The following is a 13476-nucleotide window of genomic DNA, read 5'->3' on the forward strand; positions in this document are numbered from 1 at the left end:
CGTTCATAATTTAACGGGATGGATTGATCCCTGGTCATACTTTACCGCTTTCCAATCCCATACATAAATTTTGTCACAAGACATTTAGCATACATCAAAAAATTAAAAGTATTTTCTTTGCACGTCGAACATACTTACTTGGCGTTGATGGATTCGTTGGATCTCGCTTGGGGCCACTGCTACACATACTAACATGAATTTAAATACTTATCTTGCATAGCTTAGACGTAGGTAATCAAGCTCACCACCAAAGTGCATAAATAGCTTACGACATTCTAAATTACTTGGGACTCGACCTCTTTCAATCATCATACTAAACCATGATATGACACCCCAAAACAACCAATAAAATTTTCCCAAAACATGAAGTACATGGACCCCGTGCCCGGGTCCGTGTATGGGTCCATGTAGGCTCACAAAAGAAATGCTCGAAAAGGAGTGACGACACGGACCCTGTGCTAGGGTCCATCTAGGGGTCTGTGTAGGCTCGAAATTTTGACAAGTCGAAAGAAACAAGGGCACGGACCCTTCGCCAGGGTCCGTGTAGGGGTCCGTGTATCCTCGGTAAAAGAAAACCCACGAAAATTCAATACATGTGTCGCTTAACATTCTAAACTCGATTGTAAGGACTGTGAACCGACACCTCGAGACCCGTCCTAGGTTGCTCCTACATTGGCAACACCGGTACAAACACCCCGAAACAACGACATCCAACCTACAACACAACACAACTCAAAAACACAGAAGTTTACGCCGAATCGGTTCCTACGGCTTCTAATGAATACAAGTGCCTATCGACACTAACCAGCATACCAAATACCAACCCAACATCATACTAAGCATACCTAAATGCAACAACGATCACCCGTTGTTTCCCAACGAAGCCTGCAACAATAAAACTTCAAGAACACATCAAAAACATAATTTTTCAGAAAACGCAGTTTGAGCAGTCTCACAAAAATGATCATATCTCAGTCAATTCTTATCCAAATATTTTTAAATTTATATCAAATCGAAGGTATCAAAAAATTCTACGTTTCATATTTTGAAAGTTTTTCCAGAAAAGTGACTGAAAAGTCGCAGTATTTAAAACAACAGCAAAAAGGTGATTCGAGATCCCAATAACGGTTTCAAAAGTGATCGAAACATAATTGTTCAAACTTATGCACATCACACATGTATTTTCACACATAATAAAAAACACAGCGCATAATATGACGAGATCGATGCATAAACGAAAAAATATACATGCCTTTAAATCTTTAACGTTACCGAACGACGATACCGAAGCGGGGAAAGATGCGAGGTTGATCCGGAACGAATGTGGCACTATAATCTTGCAATAAAACTCACGAAAATTTGCTGGAATGCTGAAGGGAATGGGGAGGCTGCTGTTTTTCAAGCACCCTAAGTTTTATCTTCTCCAAAATATTAAAATCTGAATTGAATTACGTGTGTGTGTTGTGTCGTGTAAGTGTGTGTGAAAATAGGTGTGTAAGTGTGTTTAGGTAGTAAATTAGGGAAATAATTTGCTTAATTAGTAATTAGCAACTAATTTAAAAATATTATCTCTCCCCTAATTATAATAAAAATCTCTAAATTTAAAATCACTTGCACAAGTGTCAAAACTTTAAAAGTTTTAAAATTATAAAATTCCTAAATAAATAATTTAGGCTTTTAAAATGCTGAAACTTAATATATTAATTAAAACGCCCCAAATATTAACTTAAAAAAAGTTACCACATTTTAAAAATGCCAAAATCGTAACCAGTCTCTTTTCCTCGATCCCGCATTGAATAATCGCCTGAAACATGAAACTCGAGAATATATTTTAACGTGCATCACATAAACATCAATAATTTAAAATAATGCAATTTCATAAAACACGCATCGCTAAAATCATTTTAAAAATTAAATAAATGATTTAACAATAAATAAATACATTGGTTTTACGAGTACTGATTTTGGGCTCTACCTTTCATCCCCCAGTTATATAATTTCGTCCTCGAAATTAAATCTTACCAAACAATTCCGGATAGCGAATCCTCATGTCTGCTTCCGTCTCCCAAGTGGCCTCCTCTACTGATTGATTTAGCCACCAGACTTTGACCAGCTTGATTACCTTGTTCCGAAGTCTACGCTCCTGTCTGTCTAGGATTTGGACAGGTTTTTCCTCATATGACACATCTGGAGCCAACTGCACCGGCTCAGAACTCAAAATGTGCGAAGAATTAGCTCGGTACTTCCTCAACATCGAGACGTGGAACACATTGTGTACCCCGGCCAAATTCGACGGAAGGGCAACACGATAAGCTAATGTCCCAACTCTGTCAAGAATCTCGAACGGCCCAATAAACCTCAGACTCAGCTTGCCTCTTTTCCCAAATCTCATAACACCCTTCGTAGGTGCTATTTTTACGAATACGTGATCACCAACGACAAACTCAAGATCCCTTCTTCTCTTATCAGCATAACTCTTTTGGCGACTCTGGGCGGTTTTCATCCTCTCTCGGATCTTGATCCCCACAGCTGCAGTCTGCTGAAAAATCTCTGTACCAAGTTCTGATCTCTCACCGACTTCATCCCAATGAATCGGTGATCCGCACTTTCTTCCATACAATGCCTCGTAGGGAGCCATACCTATAGATGCTTGGAAACTGTTGTTGTATGTAAACTCCACTAGAGGTAGTTTCTATTCCTAATTTCCATGGAAATCGATCACAAAAGCTCGCAGCAAATCTTCTAAAATCTGAATCACTCGCTCAGACTGGCCATCTGTCTGAGGGTGAAAAGCTGTACTGAAGAGCAACTTCGTCCCCATGGCTGCATGTAGACTCTTCCAAAAAGACGATGTGAATCTTGGGTCCCTGTCGGACCCGATAGTAACTGGGATTCCGTGCAATCGAACGATCTCCCTGATATAGAGCTCCGCTTACTGAGTTATGGAGAAAGTCGTTTTCACTGGCAAGAAGTGCGCTGACTTAATGAGTTGATCCACTATAACCCCGATGGCATTGGATCCTGTGACTGACCTCGGTAACCTAACAAAGAAGTCCATAGTGATATTCTCTCATTTCCACTCAGGGATAGGGAGTGGCTTAAGCATCCCTGCTGACCACTGATGTTCAGCTTTCACTTGTTTGCAAGTGAGACATTCTGATACGCATCGGCGGATGTCTCTCTTCATGCCTTGCCACCAATATAGAACCTGTAAATCCTTGTACATTTTGGTACCTCCGGGATGAATGGAATACGGAGATGCATGTGCCTCTGACAGAATATCCTCTTTGAGGGAATCAATATTAGGCACCCACATTCTACCTCTGTATCTTACAATACCATCGGACACTGAGTGGAGTACACTGCCCTTGGCTTCGTCCTTCAGTCTCTAATTCTGCAATTGCTCATCTGAAGGTTGTCTTCTATGTATTCGATCTAATAAAGAAGATTGGACTGTCAGATTAGACAGCCTCGGAGCTCTGCCCTTACGATAAACCTCGAGGCCAAACCTCTGAATATCATACTGAAGAGGTCTCTGTACTGAAAACTGTGCTACAACTGCAACTTTTCAGCTCAAGGCATCTGCCACGACGTTAGCTTTCCCTGGATGGTAGCTAATATCTCAATCATAGTCTTTCACCAATTCTAACCACCGTCTCTGTCTCATATTTAATTCTTTCTGCGTGAAGAAATACTTGAGACTCTTGTGATCAGTAAATATTTGACATTTCTCGCCATACAAGTAGTGTCTCCAAATCTTCAACGCAAAGACAACAGCGGCAAATTCTAGATCATGAGTCGGGTAATTCTTCTCGTGCACCTTCAACTGCCTGGAAGCATAAGCTATAACCAGACCGTGATGCATCAACAATGCGTCTAACCCGAGCTTAGATGCATCGGTGTATATGGTGTGCTGTCGTTGTGCCACCAAACTTAAATTCATACTCTCTAAGTAAAATTAGTGTAATGATGAGCAGGGTCGAATCCACAGCGAACGGGGGATGATTTCTTTCGAGCAAAATGCAATTAAAAGTGGGGTTTTTGTATGTGAATTAAATAAACTACTAAACTAAATTATCCAAGAAAAGAAAACAATAAATTTAAATGATAATTAATCAACTAGAATAAAATGAAAAATTTAATACGAGAAAGATCTGATTCAAAGAAGTTCTACCATTTGATTATATCACTGTTCATCGGCAGACAAATAATTTATTCAAGTTGTTCCAAGCAATTAACCTTATAATTATAGAGATAGCCGCTAAAATTCTTGTGTTTTCCTAAATTAATTGACCGAACCCAGCATCCCGTCAAAACTTATTAATAATTAACTGGGCACGATAGCGTTCCATATTAATTAAAAATAGCATTTCCGTTTTGTGAAAACAGTTAATCCTAAAATATAGCAACCGAGATAGCTGCAATTGATAGATCGAGTTTCGTTGATTTATTTAGATTAAATATATTATGATAGCACAACACATCTAATCTATCGCTACTCATGTACCAATCGTTCATGACAATTACGGATCACTGAATTCATGGTTAGCATTAGAAAATCATACAACAAATTAAATTGTCAGATTAATCAATGTACAATATTTATATAATTAAATCATAAATCGACAAATACTTGGAATATCAAGAATATTAAATTCAAGAACAAAACCTCACAATGATAAATTAAATAGTAAAAACAACCCTTAAATCAGAAATAAAACTTAGCCTAAAGGTGTGGAGAGGAGGTGAACCGAGTATGGGAAGGCATGCTAAGTATCTATATGTCCAGGAGATCTTAGGTTCGAGTCTGGCGAGGTACAAACTCCAGTGCCTGGGCTGGAGGAGTCATTGAGTAATGGGCCATGGGATAACCGACTCCCGCCAGTTGGATCGGGAACAGCCCATGGGCATTACAATAAAAAAGCGCCTTTTTTTTTGTAATGCCCATGGGCTGTTCCCGATCCAACTGGCGGGAGTCGGTTATCCCATGGCCCATTACTCAATGACTCCTCCAGCCCAGGCACTGGAGTTTGTACCTCGCCAGACTCGAACCTAAGATCTCCTGGACATATAGATACTTNGTCCTAAGTAGCTCAATTGGTACCAGACTTGAGATAAGTATCTATATGTCCAGGAGATCTTAGGTTCGAGTCTGGGGAGGTACAAACTCCAGTGCCTGGGCTGGAGGAGTCATTGAGTAATGGGCCATAGGACAACAGACTCCCGCCAGTTGGATCGGGAACAGCCCATGGGCAAAGATTAGGTTCGAGTTTGGGGAGGTACAAACTCCAGTGCCTGGGCTGGAGGAGTCATTGAGTAATGGGCCATGGGATAACCGACTCCCGCCAGTTGGAACGGGAACAGCCCATGGGCATTACAATACCAACTGTAACGCCCCAGATTCGACGACTGTCCTCACTGTACCAAGACGAGTCTTTCCAGCGTGCTTATGTCCTCACTCACACGCACCCTAGGAAACTTCCCAGGAGGTCACCCATCCCAGAATTTTCCCAAGTCAAGCACGCTTAACTTTGGAGTTCTTATGTGATGAGCTACCGAAAAGAAGATGCACCTTCGTGATATGAGTAGTACAAATCAAATCTTTTAAGCCCTCTTCAACTGTACAGTCCATTACATTGAACAGTCTCGGAATCCCTCTCATTCCCGTGTGGGATCGGTTCATTCATGTTCCCTCCACCTAGAAGCCTGCCAGGAGCCGCTCATTGTCCGTGCAACTGATGGCACCGGCGATCACCCCCCGCCCTCTTCGGCCCCGGGCCTCACATGCCCACCAGCTTCCGCTTGGTTCGTCCCCGAACCACACCGTACTAAGAGAGGTCGGCTCTGATACCAACTGTAACGCCCCAGATTCGACGACTGTCCTCACTGTACCAAGACGAGTCTTTCCAGCGTGCTTATGTCCTCACTCACACGCACCCTGGGAAACTTCCCAGNCATTAAAATCGAGCTTGAACGATAAAACGTGCATAAACTAAAATGTGAGGTCCTCGAGTTTACTACTGCTGCCCCAAGATAACTCACTGGTCTCCGCCCGCAGTCTCGACCTCATCAATACCTACAACAATCAAGTCTAGTGAGTCTAAAGACTCAACATGTATATATCGTGAATACCAAATAAATATATCATAAAATCGCATGCAACGTAAAAATATGGTATCGTAAAGCACAAGGTGAAAATCGTGTCATGAATAATTATAACTACGTACATATCTTTAAATCATACATAAAAGCTTTGCTCGATAGAGCTCTGTCATATCATATCATAATTTTCTGGTAGAGATAATGTTTCTAAGCAAGTAGCCCATAACATAACGTAAGCGCCTGATCAGACTAAACTACAGTATACTGGGCGGTAGAGATCAATCACAGCCCTTGGACTTGATGTCCGTATCCATACATAATCATAACCGGTCGTAAGTCACCGGGTGGAGAGGTCCTCGGTTGCGCCTATCGACTTCCAAACCCATAAGCATAAGATGGCCACAAGACATATCACATATATCTCAAAAATAAACATTTTATATTTTTATGCACGTAATATAATTAAAACCTTATTTTTACCGGATGAGTTGGATAGCTCTCAGGCTTGCTGCAACCTAATTCTAATATGTAACACGTGCAAATATTCACATCTTGACCAAAACTTAACAATAGAACCAAAAACGAGACGATTAGAATCAACAACTTGATTTTAAATCATGGCTTCGTATTAACCCGAACCAACATTAAACCGACGTTTAACCATGATTAAAAATACCCCTAATATACTGAAAAATATGCATAATAACTGTAAAACATGAAAATGGGCGAAAGGAATCCAAAAACATAAAACACTCTTTCGAGAGTCATTTTGGCACCTTTCACCGTAAAATCTCGTACGATCTCTAAACTCGACCAAATTACAAACGGCCAAAAACACGACTTTACTAACTCATTAAGGTAGTGTCCAGTCCAAGGCCATAGGCTAAAAGACAACCCAAAACTCAAACCACCTCCAAAACCGAAGCTCAAGTTGCTGTCAAAAACCAGAAATAGCAGCAGCAACTATTGTGCTTGTTTTGATCAATTTATGAAACTAATGGCCATTGGGGCTTGAACTACCAACTAGTGACTCTTACCAACATCCTAAGGCATGGCTTGGACCATGGCTAAGGGCTAAAAGCCAACCACAAACTAAGCAAACACCTAGGACACTCACAGCTCAAAACCGAGAGAGCCACTTTCTGTATAGTGTGATGTATTGCATTGTTTTGTTGTCTTGTATCGTTCCAATGGCCATTTGAGCGACCATGGCTCGATCTAGACATGATGGAGTGTTGTATAAACCATGGCTATGGGCTAGGATCCAACCACAATTCATCCAACATCTCCAAAACCGAAAGTTACTCACACCAAAAATTAGATTTTGAAAACCGAAGAGCACTTGTCATGTTTCTGTAAAAATCTGAGGGATCTATGAAACAAGCGTTGAAAAGATGATTTGGTCACGTCCTAGACATGATAAGGAAGGGCTCTAACCATGGCTACAGTCCCTAGGACAGCCAAGATTCGAACACCCCTTTAAACAATCCAATGACAGAAACTGTGAACCCAAAATTCTGTGCTCATAAAAATGTTGCTGTCATATCTTTGTTTGTGCGTGTATGGATGTAAACCAATGGACCAATAACACCCCAACACACTCTAAAACATTCCTAGAAGCAGCCATGGAAGCCTGGAACCGAGCAACATCCTGAAATCAACAAAACTTAGCAAACCCGTGAAGTTGAAAACAAAAAAGTTTAGGAAAATCTGTACAGATTTTGCTTGGCAACTTGCTATCAATTTCGTGTTTTAGCTTGAATCATGGTTATATAATGGTTTAAAAATATCTATAGGACTTGATTGAAGAGTAAAGAACAATATCTACAGCCTGGAATTTGTTTTGAAGAAAACAAACCAATACGACGAATACGGCGCGGCGGAGCGGAGTTGAATCTCTTTTCTTATTCCTGCTGCCTTTCACTCGATTCTATGCTGCTGTTTTCTGCTAATTTTCGAAGCTGAGGTTGTGGGGAATGTAGGTGATGAAGGTGAACAATATAATAGGTGTTAACGGTGCCATTATATGCCTTTAGTTTGGGAGTTACAAGTCAAGAAATTGAAGGAGTTTGAATTGTTTCTTATTCTCTTGTTTATTGCTGCTGTTGTTTTTCACGATTTCTCAGCTGTTTCCTTCTGATTTTTTTCTAGCATATGAGTGTAGGATATGTGGGTAAGGAAGAGGAAATGTTATAAGTGGTGTTAAAGGACCATAATATACATTAAAATGGGAGTTACATGTGAAGGAGTTGAATGGATTCAAATTGTTTCTAGCTTTCTTGGCTGCCGATTTTTTTTGCTCATTTTCTTGCTGTAATTCACGTTATTTGCTAGCATAAAGGAGTTGAGTAGCTTCAAAGAGAATTATGGTGCATGTATTACCCATAATTATGGAGATTAAAAGTAGGAAATGAATACACTATAAAACCATTTAGTGGTAAATTTGAATGAGGTTTACTACAATTTTTTGAATTGTCTTAACCAAATAGTATTACTACTTCTTGCATGGTATAATAGTGTTTTAATCTTGCATTTTAAATTCTTAAGGTTTAATACACTCATTATATATATTTTTAATGAATGACAAATTAATTTAGTATAGAATATTGCATGGCATGCTTGACTTAAAATTTAAGTATTTAAATGTTATGTTTAATTTCTTAAATATATTAAGCCTAAATTAATTCCTCCTCAATTGTTTACACATTTTAATTTTAGCTTTAATTAAATATTGAACCTAAAATAATTTATTTAATAACTTGGTTTCAACTAATTTTAATAAATCCTACAACATTATTTTCCTTTAAATTAAATTATTCCTTGACTTAAATTAAATTTAGGAATATTTTTCCTATTATTAATTTTATCTTAAACCTCCAAACTCCGGTCCGACCTCGCGTATTTACCTTGTAAAGATAAAACTAAACATCTTCCTTTAAAATAATTAAATCACTTCATATTTAAATAAAAATTCATTTTAATTAAATAATAGAAATTATGCATGGCTTATACGTAATCTGATTTTCGGGTTCTACATAAAACGTGCTAAAATTTTTTTTCCCAAACCTCACTAAATCGGCCAAGTTGCATAAACACATGCATGAAATATTTTGGAACCATTTTAAAAATAAAACAACCAACTATATATTTGAGAAATACAGACCATACTATAATCTCTCAAAAATCACTCAAAACATAAATATAAGTCATAAAATATTTTTAACATAACTTGAAATCATAAATCATAACTAGTGCGGAAAAACTAGCGTCGGTCCTCGGGTTATGTGCACCATCAGTCTAGCAAAGTCAACCATCAAGACCTCCATTAACATATTCATAATCAATAGCAGTTGCATCAATCACACCTAGTGAGTTTAAAGACTCAATACGTCATATTCTTGATAACAAGTAATACATAATACAGAGCACATGTAACAGTAAAAAATACTTCTACTTAAAATATCGTTTTCATGAAGATGCAGAAACTTTAAACAAAACCATTTTCATAAACATTTTCATGATGCATAAACTTTAAAGGAAAACATTTTCATAATGATGCATCATCTTTAAACATTAACTTTATCATAAACTTTTGCATAAACATTTTCATATCATCATAAAAATATTAATATTCATATCATCATCCACATAAACGTATTCATATTATCATCAACATATACATATTCTTTTTTCTTTTTGTTTAATTTATATCTTTAATTGTGACTTTCGTGTTCATCTACGTCTACGTCTACGTATTGGGCGATGGATCCATCTACATGTAACCACAGTACTGGGCGGCGGGGGCACTAGCAACACTCTCACCGGTCAACTGGACCTTGGCCTTACGTATTAACATATTATCGTATACATATACATATCTGTATCCAAAGAAACACGATCGTCGGGCTCCCACTGAGACCATAACCCTTACGAAATTTCCAACATATCATCGTATTAGTCACAATTACTTCACTTCCTTCAAAGTTTCATATTTTCATCACTTTATAAAATTTAAACATGCATATAACGTTTTTCCTTTAAACCAAGCATGCAACATGTCTTTTAAATCGATGACTTTTAAATTAATCTTTAAATGTGACGTATTAATGCGTTTTAATCACGAATTGAACCAAACCATAATATAAAATTCTCAAATTTAAAACTTAGGCTTTTAATAATTATTTGAGCTCAATTATAATTTTTCATAATTTTATGAAGCTTAAAAATAGGCGTTTCAATTAACTCGTTAATTAGCGTTTCATGCGTCGATTAAATCCCGGATAAATCCAAAACTCGTTATTTTGATCCCAAATTTTAAACATAGCATTTTTATTATTTATTCTACCCTTCCAAGTCATGAGCCACACCCGTGGACCCATGGTTCAATTTTTTCTTCTTTAATTTTTGAAATTGACACACATACGAACACACCGAGCCATATCCCAAAATACTCGAGCCACGCTCGTGCCACATCAAGCCAAACCCAAGCCAACCCACCTAGGCACCCTCGTGACCAATCCAAGCCCAAAGAACCAGCCCTGACCCTCTCAAAATCCTACTTAAACTTGCCCCAAAATTCTGCACATGTGTGTGTGTGTGACTCCTAACCTTCACCAAGACTCCTAGCCAACTAGGACACCTCCAGCTGGTTAACCCTCGAACCAACCTGACCCTAACCACCTTGTACCACGCCCAGACCAACCCCAAGCACCAAAACCGAAGCCACATCTCAGCAACTTGAAGCAACCGAGAAATCCATATAAACATGGACCCTACGTTTCTGTTGATAGGACCTAGCCAACCACACCAGACCTTGAACCAGCCCCTTGTGCCCCTTCTTACGACCCTAAGGACCTAACCTAGCCTAGCCACAAAGCCCCCTGTACAAGCCTCTTCCTCCCTGCATAGCTGCTGAAATCTGCGCAACCCAGGTGTGGCTCTCGGATGGAGTCCTAGCTTTCTAGGACTCCTCCCTAGCCTCTTACCCCGATTCCAAGCGTGGCTAGGACTCTTCCCTTGACTCAACCTCGTCCCTAGCCAATCCCTGGTCCCAACCAAATCCAAGCCAAGCCACCAAACCTTTTCAACCAAGGCCCTACACTCGACATGAAACTCGATGGTTTCCAGATTTGTGTTTCTTGTATTGTGCAATGTTATTGTTGCTTCTAATGACTCTAAAACTTGTGTAAAACCTGTCCCATAACATCCTAATACATGGAAGCCCCTTCTTAACATAATAAACATGTTTTTCAATCAATTAACAAGCTTTCAAATTCATGATGAAGCACAAAAACGAAAATAAGAAAAGTGCAACTTGTTTTTCCATGCAATAAATATTTAAACAAATAATATGGTGTGATGGATGAGTAAAAAGGAGAATATGGCGTGCCTTTGCATATTTTATGCACGAAAAACCATTGACGATTGTGAAGAACGGCAACGACGACCTTGGCCAGAAGTTCCTTGAAGCCTTCAAACTTTTTCTTTCAAATTATTGAGTGTGTGTGTCGTGTATTTGGTGTTGAGAGGAGAGTTTGAATGTCCAAGGGGTGTGGGGCAGCGTGAGTTTTTTTTTCATGTTTAGGGTGGGGTTTTGTAATTATATATTTTAATTAATCACTAAACAAGGCTTAGACCCATTAATCAACTTAATTAAGTCCACTTGGCCCACTAGTATTTAACTAAAATATTTAAAAATAATTTTGCTTGAATAAGTTTGTGAATTTATTAGCCGGGTTTCCAAAACGTTTGTGCTACTACTTAAATTATAATTCACCCAAGTGTAGATTGTCTGCAAGTAATATATTTCGTAAGTACGCGATCGATCCACAGAGAGGTTATTTTAAGTTTAAATTTATTAATTTATAGATTACCAAATGCAAGAACGAAGTTTACAAATTATAAATTTTGTCAAGGCTCGAGGATTTATTCTTGGTTTATGCAATATTGTTTAACTAAAAGTAAAACAAAGGAAACCACCATAAATAATGGTTCCAAGAAAATAAAAATTTTTAAACACACACCTAATATAATATAGTACCCACTATAGAAAATACCGAATTCACCGATATTTTATATATGGTACCTATGATTATATATATAACTATATAAATTTATAACTGCATAAAATAAATGTTAAATTAAATCATTATATTTCATTTAGAACAACCGGCAGAGCCACGCTATTGCCTAAATGAAATATATGATTTAATAAGTTAGTTGCGGGAAAGTAAAAGTTAGTTGCGATAAAGTAAATGTTAGATGCGGAAAGTAAAAGTTAGTTACGATAAAGTAAATGTTAGATAGTTAGATATCATAATATTTCATTTAAAACAACCGGCAGAGCCACGCTATCGTATAAATGAAATATATGATATAATTATATAAATATATATATATAAAATATAATATAACAATAATAATTGATGAAATATTTATTGTATCAATATTAAACAACAAATCAAGATAACCACTTAAATGGTATCAAGCATTTGATGTAAATTGATAACAACAAATAATTCATTTTTATACCTACAATAAAAAGAAATTAGCAAAATGAAAAGAAATAAAGAAAGAATATACAAAATATAAACAATCTCACTTCACCAAGAATTCATCCTCTTCACCTTGACATAATAACTTTAGCTTTCCATGAACTTACTTTTGATCAACACTAAAAACATCACTCATAAATTGGAAAATGGAAAATATATTGGAACTTAGAACTTTTATACACACTCACACTATATTTTACAATGAGATAGAATGATTCTCAAGCTAGCACAAGGCCTCTATTTATAGGCCAAATGAGAGAAAGGGTCAAAAATTCTATTAATGTAATGTAGTTGTAATAGTAGTCTTTGTCTCCTCTAACTTCAATTTCATGCCCTTTCTTTCAATGCTTTGTTCCACGAATTTAATCACCGAATTTGACTCAGCTCAAAACAGCAAACATGTGGGGAATTTTTTGTAGATGAATTTGGCCACTTGGTTCACCTCATTTGGATAAATATTGAAATAGTCATGATTTTTTTACTATATGCTGGTCATGGTGAAAGTAAATTTGTCCTCCTTTTGATATTTTCACAATTTGATCATCTTAACCAACTTTTTAGGCAATCATATCTTCTGCAAAGTTGTAGATAATTTCTCAAGGATTCCAAAAATATTTGAATCACCTCCATTTGAATTTTCTAGTTTGTGTTATCATTATTTTACCAACACGTAGAAAACGTGAAAATAAAACATATTTAGTAAGACATTAAATATAAACACACAATACTAAAATAACATAATTTTATAATTTTAATGAAACTTAAATTTTAAAATATAGGTTTTAACATATAATAAATTATTAATTTTAAGTTTCATCAC

The 13476-nt window shown here is 37.3% G+C and overlaps 1 pseudogene; it reads right to left on the minus strand.

Moving 5' to 3' along the window:
- Positions 1-835: 835 nt before the first annotated feature.
- The window catches only part of LOC140957957 (uncharacterized), a 31167-nt pseudogene continuing 18526 nt past the window's right edge, over positions 836-13476 (minus strand).

The sequence above is a fragment of the Primulina huaijiensis genome, chromosome 14 (genome assembly GCF_012295235.1).
Source record: "Primulina huaijiensis isolate GDHJ02 chromosome 14, ASM1229523v2, whole genome shotgun sequence".
Lineage (NCBI taxonomy): Eukaryota > Viridiplantae > Streptophyta > Magnoliopsida > Lamiales > Gesneriaceae > Primulina > Primulina huaijiensis.